General features: G+C 37.3%; 1 protein-coding gene across 1 annotated transcript in view; it reads right to left on the reverse strand.

Moving 5' to 3' along the window:
* FAF1 (Fas associated factor 1) overlaps window positions 1-13,889 on the reverse strand; it is a 272,216-nt gene that overhangs the window by 64,828 nt on the left and 193,499 nt on the right. The gene's annotated exons all lie outside the window — the stretch shown is intronic.

Genomic DNA, 13,889 nt, shown 5'->3' on the forward strand with positions numbered 1-13,889 from the left:
GGTTGCAAGTTCAATTCCTGGTCAGGGTGAGTACAGGAGGCAACCAATAGATGTTTCTCTCACACATTGATGCTTTTCTCTCTCTATCCCTTCCTCTCTCTCTAAAAATCAATAAACATATCCTTGGATGAAGAGTAAAATAAAAAACCAAACTAAATAACTTCTTAATCTATTTCCTTATTGTCATCTAGAAATCACTCAAGTGGAAAGGCTTTGAGGCACTGACAGTTTAATGACAGGGCTGAAGCTAATCTATAGGGACTACTTTATACCAACTTTTTGGAGGAATGATAATAATAAATACATAATTGGTTTTCTTTTTCTCACCACTAGTAAGAACATAAACATTTATTTTAAATACCCCATATAAATTTCAGTTGGGAGAAATAAGAGAAAACATCTAATTCAATCTCTTATCAAATACAGAAATTCCTTCTCTGGAAATGTGAAGAGAAGGTTCATTTTCCAGGGACTGTATAAGAGAGCAAATTTATGTTAAATGCCAGGTAATATTTCTTCTGTGTTCTTTTACCAAACAATCAGTATTTATGAGGGCCCACTAAATACATGACAAGACATGGTTTCTGTCCTTAAGACACTAAGGATATTTTGGATTTAACAAATCAAGGACCCCAGAAAGGAAGCATACATGTTATATAACTGGGGCCTAGTTTTAGTAGTTCAGACTAAGTGCTGGAGGGAATCAGAGAAGGGAATGGGTGCTTATACGTCAGGGAGAATTCTGTGTTCCAAGATGGTGCTTTTGAACAGGATTAGGATGAGAGGAATCATCTCTGCATTCCTAGCACCTAGTGACTAACATACATGTGTTGCATGAATGGGCCAATTCATGCTTCAGTAACCTTTATCTCCACAATGACAATGTTGACCATACCACTTTCCTTTCCCTCTTCCACTATTTCTGAAATAAGTTTCATTAAAACAATTGGTGTGAATTACCATGGTTTCCAAGGCTCTTTTACTGTGCTTCCACCTCTAGGTGATTTGGACCTGCTAAGTAAGCAGGCATTGGTCCACAAGTTCATGACACTAAGCTTCCCTCTTGATTTTTAGCATACTGCAGTTTTTACATAATTTCATCCTGTCACCACCCACTGACTGAAACTGTGAGTTAAAAGAGGTTTAAAATATCCAGATGTTAACATATTAGAGAAAGCAGGAATTATTGCAAACAGCATAATACTGTGGGAAGAACAAAGACTTTGGAGTCAAACAAACCTGATTTTTCACTTGCTAGTTGTTTCTTTGGATAACTTAAATCTTTGTGAGCCTTAGCTTTCTTATATATAAAATGAAGATAATGATACCTATTTTTAGAATTAGTCTGTGGGTTAACAAATATTACTTCTTTTCCCTCTCTTTTATGTGCTTCAGAGTCAAAGTTGGTTTTCCTTTCTCTGCCCCTCCCCTCCAAAATTAAGACTATGGCAAATGGTTCCTAAAATAAGTTATAACAGCAATTATCACTCATATCTCTAAACAAGGAGTTGTACTCAGCACCACGCTTGGCACTGTATTACACTGTTGTATAATTTCTAAAGTATGTATCAGCATCATCATATGATAAGATCATGTCCTACTTGAGGATAGAGATTTAAAGTAAAGAATTTTTTTTTCACAAGTCACTTTCTCTAATTTTTTGCCAGCTGCGAAATTGTGATTTTATTATTATATAAAATATGTCCAGCATCATTTATTTCAGAGTTGGTCAGTTTCTCTTGGAACCTTGACATTTCCTTATGTATTTGAAAAGAGCTATCATTCTAGTAGATTAAAAAAAAGTGGGAGAGCATTAGACTTTTTTTTTTAATTTAAATTTTTTGGTTCAAAATATTACAGCCGTCCCTTTTTTCCCCCCAATGACCCATTCCACCCTGCCCCACCTCCCTCCCCAGTCCCTCTCCACACCATTATTCGCATCCTTGGGTTGTGCATATATGCATATAAATTCTTTGGTTAATCTCTCCAAAGAGACCCACTCCAAGACACATCATAATTAAAATGGCAAATGTCAAGGGCAAAGAGAGAGACAAGCAGTGACCTACAAGGGACCCCCCCATAAGGCTGACATCAGATTTCTTAACAGAAACTCTTCAGGCCAGAAGGGAGTGGCATGAAGTTCTCAAAGTAATGAAAAGCAAGAACAAGCAACCAAGATTGCTTTATCCAGTAGAAATCTTATATACAGAAAGAGAGTCTTTAAAAGATAAATGACCAACAGAGCAGACATTAGCACTTCAGTCACTCATCAAAGATTTCAAGCAAGAATCAATTACAACCCAGCACATGACAAAGGCTCACTTGAGACAATTGATGTTTGACAGGGTTGAATGAATAGCTTGACTAGGTAGGGCTTTCCTCGAGCTCTATAGCTGTTACGAGTTAGATCATCAAAAAGAAATATTTTGTGCGTGTGTGTGTGCCCAAAATGATTTTTTTTATTGAATTTATTGGGGTGACATTGGTTAATAAAATTATATAGGTTTCAAATGTACAATTCTATAATACATCATCTGTATATTGTATTGTGTTTACCATCCCAAGTCAAGTCTCCTTCCATCACCATTTATCCTTCCTGTATCCTCTTCTACCTCCCTAAAGAATTACCATAATTCTAAAAAAGATTTAATACAAAGCCCTCTGCTTTTTACAGAGGGCTGGCAGAAGAAACATCTGTTTAAAATAATCTGTCTTATGCAAAATAACAGTAGAAAAAGAATTGTCTATTATGTTACCTATTGACTCGCAAACAGAAAAGTATATAATAAAATCCTCCCTTGAATTCAGTGCCAGGAAATTTTAAAAACACTTTTAAAAATTATTTTTAATTTTTCAATTACAGTTGACATACAATGTTATATGAGTTATACAACATAGTGATTAGACATTTATATAATTTACAAAGTTAGCAGACTAAGTCTAGTTCCAGGAAATCTTGAGATGAACTATTAGGCTTCCTTCATTCAGAACTGTAAATGATAAACTATAAACTCAAGGCTAAAGTAACTGGCAAATAACAGAAACTCAATAAATATATATTAGATGGCCAAACTAATAAATGAGGATATGCCTATTACATTTCCTTTTTTCTCCTTTAGCTGCCACAATTACAGAGCTGTATTCAGTGTTTATGTACAAAACTTGAGTCAACCCAAGTGTTTATAAATACTCATTATTTGACACTTTTAATTGGTCTTCATCTGATTTTATTTTCATTTTCCTGTTTTATATTGTATTTATTTGTATGTAGCTATTACACCCATTTTTAAAGTAGGAAAATAATAAATGCTAAGTGGAAAAATAGGCAAAAATATGCAGAAGAGAAAATAAGGAGAGCAATAGGGTACAGTAAATGCTTAATGGATACTTTACTGGATAAAGAAATGGATAGGTAGTTGAACAAATGGGACAGCAAAAAGCAAGAATGAATGATAATAGGAAGTGCTACTATCTGAGGAATCTGCTTTCCTAAAGAAAGACAAGTAAATACCCTGATTTTCAAAAAGTTCAGACCAGTAAACTTGATCTCAGTCCCCTAAAAAACAATTTAGAAAAGTCACTTAGACAATGGTGTATGAACACTTAGCATACATTAGTGATGACTAGGAGGTAGCATGGGTTATTAAGAACACAACAAGCCCAACTAACCACGAGGTTACTAGGCTGAGAACTCCGGAGCATTTCATAAGCTTCAACTAGCTGGAATTCAGTAAGGCATATGACAAAGCATCTAAAAGTCTTCAGGATAAGATTCAGAAATGCAGGCTAAGTCAGATAAATTCTTTGTCACCAGAAAATTGAACCTGTAGACTGCAACCAAATTGAGAGTGACCTCAAATAGTTTACCACTTGGCTTTGTCCTATCAACATTTTCATAAATGTCGGAGACAAAGAAATCAAATACACACACACACACACACACACACACACACATACATATATATATATGTATATATGGTGCCAGACTTTAAAAAATCAATTATGTCATTCAATTCTAATAACTTTGAGGGATATGGTTTTTTATCGCCATTTCCGATACAGAAACTGCAACTTAGAGGGTTTCGGCAGCTTGCCAGCATCACTGTGTTGGCCTAGTAGCATGGCTAGAATTCCAGTCCTCGTCTGACTGAATCCAAAACTCACCCATACTCTTAGCCATTAGGCCGTCAAGCATTCTTATAATATCCAACAAATAATCACTGAGATTGTAGTAAGAAATACAAGTGAAAAAGACTGATGCGATTCTTGCTTTTATGAAGCTTATATCCCAGTGGAAGAATTAGAAAATAAAATTTTTATTAAGCAAAAGTAACAGCTTATGATGAAAAGTTCTAGGTGTGTGAGTACTATGAAAGAGAATAATGGTGGGGAAGCCCTCCCTAGAAAGGCTCACCAGGCCTTTCGAAAGAGGAGACATGTACATGGAAACTCAAAGAACAGAATACTAAGGTCATTTCTGCCTGATGACGTCTGTTTTCTCAATCAACCAGTGAGGGAAGCTGGGAAGGGGAATAGAGAGGAACAGGAACTGTTTCAGTGCAATTTTCTCCACTCAGTTCAACTGCAAGCGCACAGGTATAGAGAAAGCAAATAACTGGGTTCAACAAAATGAGCACAATGGAGGGAGACAGTGGAGAGGGAGTTTCAAGTATACAAGGAAGTGGTAATGGCGGACCTTGAAATCTAAATAGGACAAGGAGAAAAATGAAGACTGGAGACAGGAAAGGGTGAATAAAGTCAAGTGTGGGGGGGGTATCCATAGATTGGATGGTATTATGAGATCACAAACATTAGCACTGCTGATACTTGAGCATGTGATAGGAAGTGTTGGTCAGAGCCAGGTGTTTGAAATCAAAATATATAAGGTGATATATTTTCTGTTGATGACCACATTCAAGTGTGGTAAATAAGGAGAAAAAGAAAAATTTTCTGGAGTTGGACATGTCTAGGAACTAAGAGGATTATCAAGAATGATGACAAAAGATGATAAGAAGTTAAGGTATCATTTATGAGTGATAAAACTTGGGAGAGTTAATAGAATCTGAATTTCAAAAGATCTTGTCAATCAATTATATTACTAGAGAAAGGCAGAGATCTGGTTTAATAAGGACTCAGACCCAGCTCATTCTGGGCAGCCTCCTACCTGAAAAACTATAGGGGGTTTTAACTGACTCCCCAGTTTAACAGGAGCCAATAATAAAATTATAGAAGTGAACACAGCAGCAAGAGTGTCCTCTGGAGCACCATGCTTGATTCTAGCACCTTTAGAATGGGCTGAGTCTAGACATCCTATCATATGGGGAACAATGGAAAGAAATAAGCATACTTGGTGAGAAAAGGCAAGAAACTTAGGGCAAACAAGATAGCTGTGGTTAAGCTGATAAAGCACTGTCATGCAGAAGAGAAGTTAGGCTTATTCTACATAATTCCAAGGCCAAAACTAGAGCCAAAAGGGAGAAGGTCACAGAAGCTCTCTATTCGAAGAAGCGCTATAGCGAAAACCTTTTTCAGCTTTTACAGTAGATCAAAAACATACTATCTTTTGAAGATCTCATTTCACTCTCCCTAGCAGTACTCAGTCAGGGAGTATATACATCAGCTAAGTATACTGCAGGCATACCTCAGAGATATTGCTGGTTCAGTTCCAGACCACTGTAATAAAGAATATTGCAATAAAGCAAAAGTTGTAATCTTTTTGCTAGTGGAGGGCCTGGCCTTCAATTTGTAAAAAAAAAGTCTGTGAAGTGTAATAAAGCAAAGTGCAATAAAACGAGGTATACCTGCACAGGGGGAAATGCCTGGACGGCTGCAAACTGGACACTGACAAAGAAGATTCTACCCCCAGTTCTAACATTTGGTGAATTGGGGGGGGCAGGTTTACTTGTTCCCTGAGCAGAACGTTCATGTTTTATAGTTTTCTTATATCTCCCGCAGGGCTTTGCACACAGTTATTCAGTACCTTTTTTTTTTTTTTTTAAATGTTTTTATTGATTTTACGGAGAGGAAGGGAGAGTGATTGAGAGATAGAAACATCAATGAGAGAGAAACATTGACTGGCTACCTCCTGCACATCTCTCATTGGGGATCAAGTCCGCAACCCAGGCATGTGCCCTGACGGAATGGAAGCAGTGACCTCCTGGTTCATGGGTTGATGCTCAAACACTTAGCCACACCAGCCGGGCTATTCAGTACATTTTTGTTGATGAATAATCTAGCCTGGCAAGGTCATGGTAAACAAAACACTATGTAGCAGAAAAGCATAGGTAGATTTGGGATTTACATCTGGTACAGCCATTTGCATGACCTTGGGTAAGTTACAGAACCTCTTTGAGCCAAAAATAGTTTCTTCATATGTGAAACTGAACCTTTGCAACTTACTTTTCAGAACTGTGGTTAAATGAGGTAGTGTACAGAGCAAGGGTTGAATGAGTTCATGCATATAGTGCCTGGCACACAGTAGGTGCTTAATTAATGGTTCAGTTGTTATGTGTTTTGGCTTTTAAAAAAGCAGCAATGACAGTCTTACTCTTAGCAAATCATACTCTCATAGAAGCTCCTGTCACAAATGACATGAGCTTGGAGGAGAGTTCCAAGGGTAAAGAAGCTGCCTTTACTGGTGAAATAGGCAGAAAATGATTCCTTAGCTACACCCCACTAAGGTCACTCTGACTAGATCATCACAAACTAGTAGGGGCAGAATACCAATGAAGTAAAACAGGAAAGATACAGTACATGAGAAAAATAAGATTTGATAAAAATTTACAATGCTATTCTTTTGAACTATTTTGTCAACAGTATCACCTTTGTACTGTTCTTTTCTAACAACAGTTTCCACCTAGACTGTGAAAACACATCAACTATTGTATCTGAGTTAAATACATCAGAGTAAAAAAGGCTTATAAACTGGTAATTTAAAATTATTTCAAAGAACATTTTTAAAAGGATAATCTTCTATTTTAAAAAGAAGAAAGAATGTATTATAAACAGTTTAGCATCATCTATATACAGGCTGGCTTGTTCTCAATCATAAGAGGCCATCACCTTTTATCATTCCCCTCTTTCCCTTCCTTTCAGTACTATTAGGAAACTATTCACAAGTGCACCCTTGGACAATGCTGAGCAGTAATTATGACTTGCTGACAAAGAGATATGAACAATTACTGAGCCCATTTGAAACCCTACACTAATAAAGTCATTAGATGCTGCCCTTGCCATGATCCTTCTAAAAGCTTCTGAAGTTACAAGAACACACGGCATTGTTTGCAGGGACAATTGCTGCTGGCAGAACGCAAACCTTGAGTTAAACCATGCTGCAAATTGATCTTGACATTCTGTTAAGACTGCCACTAAAAATCAAAAGCGGAGGAGAAAAGGAGAAAATGAGCGGGTGGGATGTAATCACGGAACAGGAGGGGTTCCTCCTCACCGTCTCTCCCTCCTCACAAAACCAACCAGGGAGAAAACGACAAACTCTCCCGGTGTTTTGGAACCTTTATTTTAAAGCAGTAATTAAGCCCTTGACCTGGGATGTTTAGGATAGCAATACATTTCCTTTTAAAGTCTTGGAAAGAAAACGTAGCAAACCGGGAATAAAGAAGTTTGGGGGAAATCATGGAAGTCTGGCACTAAAGGCTCTCTGGAAGTCTTAGTTCCCTGACCACAACATGTCCATCTGTTTCTCAGCTACTTCTGCAGAATCCATATCTGCTCTAAGCTAGCAGTTGTAAATTAACACTCCTTGAGTCTCCCATACAGACCCCACACCTGGGCTATATTTGCTGGATCAAATGGGAGTAGGGTTAGAGTAACATGGTCAGCTAGGCTTCAGCCAGGCATGAACCACTGACTAGTTTGGAATTAAGGGTAAGCCACTGTGAATATGGCTAATTACCGAGATGGAAAGTGCAGGAGAAGACAGCTACTAATAATACAAACTTTAAGTCAATTAACTCTTGCCAGAGATTAAGTAGTGCAGAAAACTACATTGAATATTAAGGCTAACAAGTACCTGTCAGCACAGCAGCGGCAGTTTACAGTTACCTGAAATACTGCACCCAAGGGTATTAAGTTCAAAAGCTAATATTGACAGGCAATAGAATTCTGTCTGTGAACACTGGTACTGTGAATGCAAAATTTAATACAATGCTACGTACATGTTACAAGCAAACTGTGCAACTCAGGCACTGTCAGCAATTCCTCGGGAACAGTTTGCAGCTACTCTGAACGCTGCTTAGAAATGGTGTGCAAATGCCTGGTTTAACACTTTGTAGCACGTGCGCTGATGTGTGAGGCATTTTCACCTCAGGAACTTCTTCGCATATCGGCAACTCATTCTTCAGCACTCACAGCTGGCTGGTTACCCAGTTGGCATTATCCTCGTCAATTCAACGTTTAAGTCTTTTAGAATTAGATAATCTAAACAAGTACCTATACTGGACGGACTAATGGAGACATCTGCCCTGTAGGCTCTCCTTGTCAGAACAAGAGATACCTGCTAACTCACTTATTACTGGTGGTTACTCTGCAATAATGTTATGTGACTTTCTTTGACAAAGCAACTTCAGCCTAGAACCTACAGCTTAACACTGAGGGCACTCATGTGCCAATGTTCCCATGTACCCAGCAAACGTCTAATAGAGGAAAGCAAATTAATGCTTTTTACTCTGTTATTGTTTTATATAGTGCTATCTCTATTTCATTCCGACAGTGCCCAAAGGGAACTGGCTGGCTGCTGGGCATATGTCACCATATAGCCGGTGTAGCATTCTGGTCCCATGGACATTTTATTTAATCAATGCCACGACCATTGCAGAAGGCTCAGGGTACCATCCCAGAATGATGCAATCTGAGAGGCCAGTTGCATCAGGGGTATGGTAGGGACTTGGTGAGTCTGGGGAAGGAACTCTGGAACCACTGGATGAATTCATCTAGGGTGGATTTCAAGTCTCTTTCCAGATGGCCTACGGGTACCCAGAACACATGAGCACAAGCCAAAATATCCTTGGGTACTACAGGGCCAGCAGAAGATATGGTGCCCAGTGTGGATATCTTTAGTTCAATCTGCAAGGAGAATGAGTTTGTGCTTTATTAGTCCTATTAATGACTCTGGGGGAAGATCACACAATTAGAGGGACACAGCAGCATTTCCACTGCTCTTTCCACTACCCAAGTTGGTCTGTCTTATTTGTTTTTATTTTTTAATATATCTTTATTGATTTCAGAGAGGAAGGGAGAGGGAGAGAGAGAGCTGAAACATCAATGATAAGAAAGTCGTCATTGATCGGCTGCAAGCATGCAACCCGGGCATGTGCCCTGACCGGGAACTGAACGGCGATCTCCTGGATCCTAGGTCGACACTCAACCACTGAGACATGCCTGGCTGGGCTGTCTTATTTTTCAATAAGCCTATTAGAGATTATTTGTGTTTGTGCTTTTTATCACTATAACACTTATTTTTATTTATTTTTAAAAATTTATCTTTATTGTTGAAAGTATTACAGATGCTCCCCCTTCCCCCCCATTGATTCCCTCCACCCTGCATCCACCCTACCCCCAGGCCTTCCCCATATCATTGCCTGTGTCCATGGGTTATGCATTTATGCATATAAGTATAATATTTACTTTTAAAAAGGCACTGTGCAACACACTGAGATTACAGACATGGCTCCCTTGGGGAGCTGACAATTGAGACATAGAGAAAAACCATACAATGTAATGAGTGCCACTGATACAGTTAGTATAGGGATATATGGAAGCATTATGAAATGTGCATTTTACCCAGAATGAGGCCAGAGAAGGATGGAGAGAGGCAAGGCTTCCCAGAGTGATATCTGCCTTGAATTTTAAGAAATTATTCTTTCATAGCCCAAGAATTCATTCACTATGAATATATTGTGCTAAAAGTACTTTTATTGTATTAATTAAATCCGTGATGGTTTTCCACATATTATAATTCAAAAGAGTATCTGATCTCTGCTCCATACTTGTCTGCAAGCATATGCCAAAACTGGGATGAATCATTAACAGAACAACTTCTTGAGATCTGTCCATCCCAGGTGGTTGACCCTAATCCTCAGTCTGGTTCAGACATACAGGAATATATTAGCTGGCCAGATCCTTTTATTTTTTCCTCTCTTCCACAGTTATGTAAACTACTGACCCTCCATTTTAGATACCTAATGTAGATAAGGTTTAAAATGCCCATATCCTTTTGTAAAAATAACAAATATCTGCAACCCAATAAACTGGGAATACTGCTAATATAAAAACCTCTGATTAGGAGTAAAAGTCTAATTTCATCTTTGTGTGTGTGCTCTCTCCAGTCCTTCCCGGGCCCCTCAGGTAGAGTAACTCACTATGAAGCTCATTTATACTCTCAAAGCACCTTGTACATACTTCATGTTACGTATTAGTGCTATGTCTGTCCTGCCTACTAGACCACAAGTGTCTGAGTATTAGCACTGCATCTTTTTCAACTTTTAATCCTCACTGCAGAGCACAATCCCTGGTTCATATTAAACATTCACTAGATGTTTATTCAATAAATAAATAAAAAAGAAATATACCTTTCTTAAAATATATTTTAGCCACTTCCAGAAGTGATTTGTAGGATCTCCTTATTTACTATTATCTATCTGTTTTTAGCTCTTTCGTGCCTTTCATTTACAGTTGTATCTCACTGCTTCCATCTGTATCATTGTTTAAATGGATATTTAGAAAATTATACCCGTTAGCACCTCTCAAGACTAGCAAGGACTTTCTGCTTACTGCTTTAAGAAACAATGGCCCTGCCTAGCCGGGCGTGGCTCAGCAGTTGAGCATCGACCTAGGATCTAGGAGATCACAGTTCGATTCCCAGTCAGGGCACATGCCCGGGTTACAGACTTGATCCCCAGTCGGGGGCGTGCAGGAGGCAGCTGGCCAATGACGACTCTCCCATCATTGATGTTTCTATCTCTCTCTCTCCCTCTCCCTTCCTCTCTCTGAAATCAATAAAGATATATTTTAAAGAAAGAAAAAGAAACAATGGCCCTGAAATCTAACTAGACATGGCAGCCAAGAGACTTGTTTATTTTCCCAAGAAAGAAACCTCCATTTCGATATACAATACCGAAAGTACAAGCAACATTCTCAGGTGGAACTGGATACAATACATTTATTTGCCAAACACTTATTTTCTTTCTCCTAAAATTTTGTACAGTTCCTTGTTTAATGAGACAAATAAAATGAATAAACCCTCTAGATCATAATTTAGTGAGCATGTGCACTGTAAGAATCATTACATAATCATTACAGCTAAAGTCTGATGTCTCATTCATATTTGGAATATTCCAAGATCAATCTAGAAATTATTGTAATCCACTTTATACAGATATAGGTTGGTTAATTTAAGTATTCAACTTAGAAAGTTATTAGAATCATTTTGGAGGTGGGAAGTCCAAAATTATCAACATCACAGGGGTTGTGACATCCTATAGAAGTGTTTCTTTTTTACTCGAGTTTATTAGTGCAATGAAGAAATTTAACATAATAGCAGTTGACATTCTAGTAACCCTACCAAAGCATTCACTTAGTTCAATATCCTTCACTTATATTCTACACATGTGAGAGATTCGCAGCAAATTGTGGAGAACTAATGCTTCTGTAGGCTTAATCAGAGTATTTCTTAAACAAAAATAAATTTGCTTGGCAAGTCCTTACCCATCTTGGGCATCAATTTCCCCCGGCTATTATATCAGGGGTAGTCCCAGAAAACCACTAAGGAAGCATCCAGACTAAGTATCTTACAGGCTCAGGATTCTCTAAATTTGTATGATTAGCCTCAACTAGAATAGTCAGATATGGGACCAGATAAGCAATCCACCATAAATTCATTTCCAAACTTTTACATTTGTCATAAAAACCCCCGAATAAAACACCAACAACAACCCACAGGTAAAAGGAAAACCACAGCAACAATCTTATCTGTGATGCCTAAAAATCTCTTCTCGATTTCCAAATATAAATCTGTGCTATTTTAACTTTCTGGTAATAGACAAATGATGGCATGTAGCCCACTGATGAATAAATATTAGTGCAGCAGTCTTCCATTGAATTAAAAGTTTGAGGTTTTGTTAGTGGTAATAGCATTAAGTGGATGGTGCAATCAATTTTCCTGACAAACACCTTTGGATAAATGTGGTGATAAAATCCAAGAGACCACAGAGATAGAACTCAATTAGATAATTTTATTTAAATGAATCTATGATAGGTAGTAAGAAATCTTGGCTAAAGTTAACCTTTTTGGGGGCTACTACATCAGCCTAATTAATTAATTCCCTTACAGTTTCACATGTCAAAAGGAAATCCACTTTTATTCTCTTTTAGGAATATACCATGGCAATGAATTTTCATTTTACATTTGTAAGATGTGTATTTTCCCATTTGCCTTAACAGTAATAATGAGGAGCTGCACACAAAAAGTAGCTACATAGTTTTGTTACTTTGTAGAGAGAAATATAATAACTTACCTTTAAATAGTTTTAAATTTGTAACATAGAATTTGATTTTAAATAAGGATGCCAAGTATTTTAAATTCCAGAAATTGTTACATTCTTTCTGTTATTAAATTGAATTCCTAGATATTTCTATGTTCAGTCTTTAATATCACTTCTTTTTATTTTCATGACAGAAACTTAGTAAGGGATGCCACATTTTAAAAAACGTAAATTGAAATAGCCTATCATACTTCATAGTCAGTCCTGCAATTCATTGAGAAATAGCTCTAAAGCCTTAAACAAGGCCTTTATTTTGTGTTTTAAAAAAGTGTCATAAGGAGTTAATAGGACACAGCTGTACTGGCTCTTTCTAATAAGCAGCTTCTGTCGCTTTGGTCACCACAGGTGTCTCTGTAACCTGCAAACTCTTATTACTAGTGTATCAAAGTTGTGCTACTTAACAGACTTCTTTAGTAAAACATAACAAAGCAATTACATGGCTGTTGATTGCCAGTCATAAAAAAACCCCTCAAACACTGTTTTTCAAAAGAAACTACACTGAAATTTTTTGTCATTGTAAAATAAAAGGCACTAAGGAATTAAATGGAGGATAGAACAAAATAACAGCAGGTAGCCCGCTGAACTTAGCCACTACAGATGGTTTAGAAAGAGTGTTTCCTTCTCCATCAAGTTGTGGATAAAAGGAAAGGAGGAGATTCCTTACTGCCAGTGAATGGCAAAAGATTTAGCCAAGTCTCCAGTCTATGTATTTTGCCTCATGAAAGACCTTCGATGCTGCATTTTTATCTGTTTTTGGCACTGCTTTTCATCACCTTTAACTGAGTGTGCATAATAGCCTGATTTAATTTAAACAAATACAGGTGCTAGAGGTTCTTTATTTATGTATAACAGGAGACATTTCCAAGGCAGAACGAAGTCATCCTATGAAATTTCCTAACCATTTGCTTAAAGAAATGAAGTATTAGATGAAGGAATTGCTTCAACATTCTTTTGCTTCCCATTTAAGGGAAGAATCATCTTTCTTTTCAGATTCAGCTTACATAAAACAAAGTCTGAGTGATGAGCAAAAATTCAGTGAGCCACAAAATAATAAAAAGACAAGTAAGATGATTTAATTTCTAATTGTTCTATAATCGCTTAAATTAGGTAACTACAATAGACTTGCCTTAAAATGAATTAATTTAATCTCCTTGTTCATAAACCAACAGCCTGTGATTATGATTGTGTTAACACACCCAAAGTAGCATCACGGGATGTTATGGCCACGTGTGTAATTAACACGAAATATATTTCAGATGGGAAATGCAAATAGGCAAAATATGAAGAATTATTCATCACTTACAGATATTATGATTAACGAACTAAATAAAT

The sequence above is a fragment of the Miniopterus schreibersii genome, assembly GCF_964146895.1.
Source record: "Miniopterus schreibersii genome assembly, chromosome: 8".
In the NCBI taxonomy this organism is placed as follows: Eukaryota; Metazoa; Chordata; class Mammalia; order Chiroptera; family Miniopteridae; genus Miniopterus; species Miniopterus schreibersii.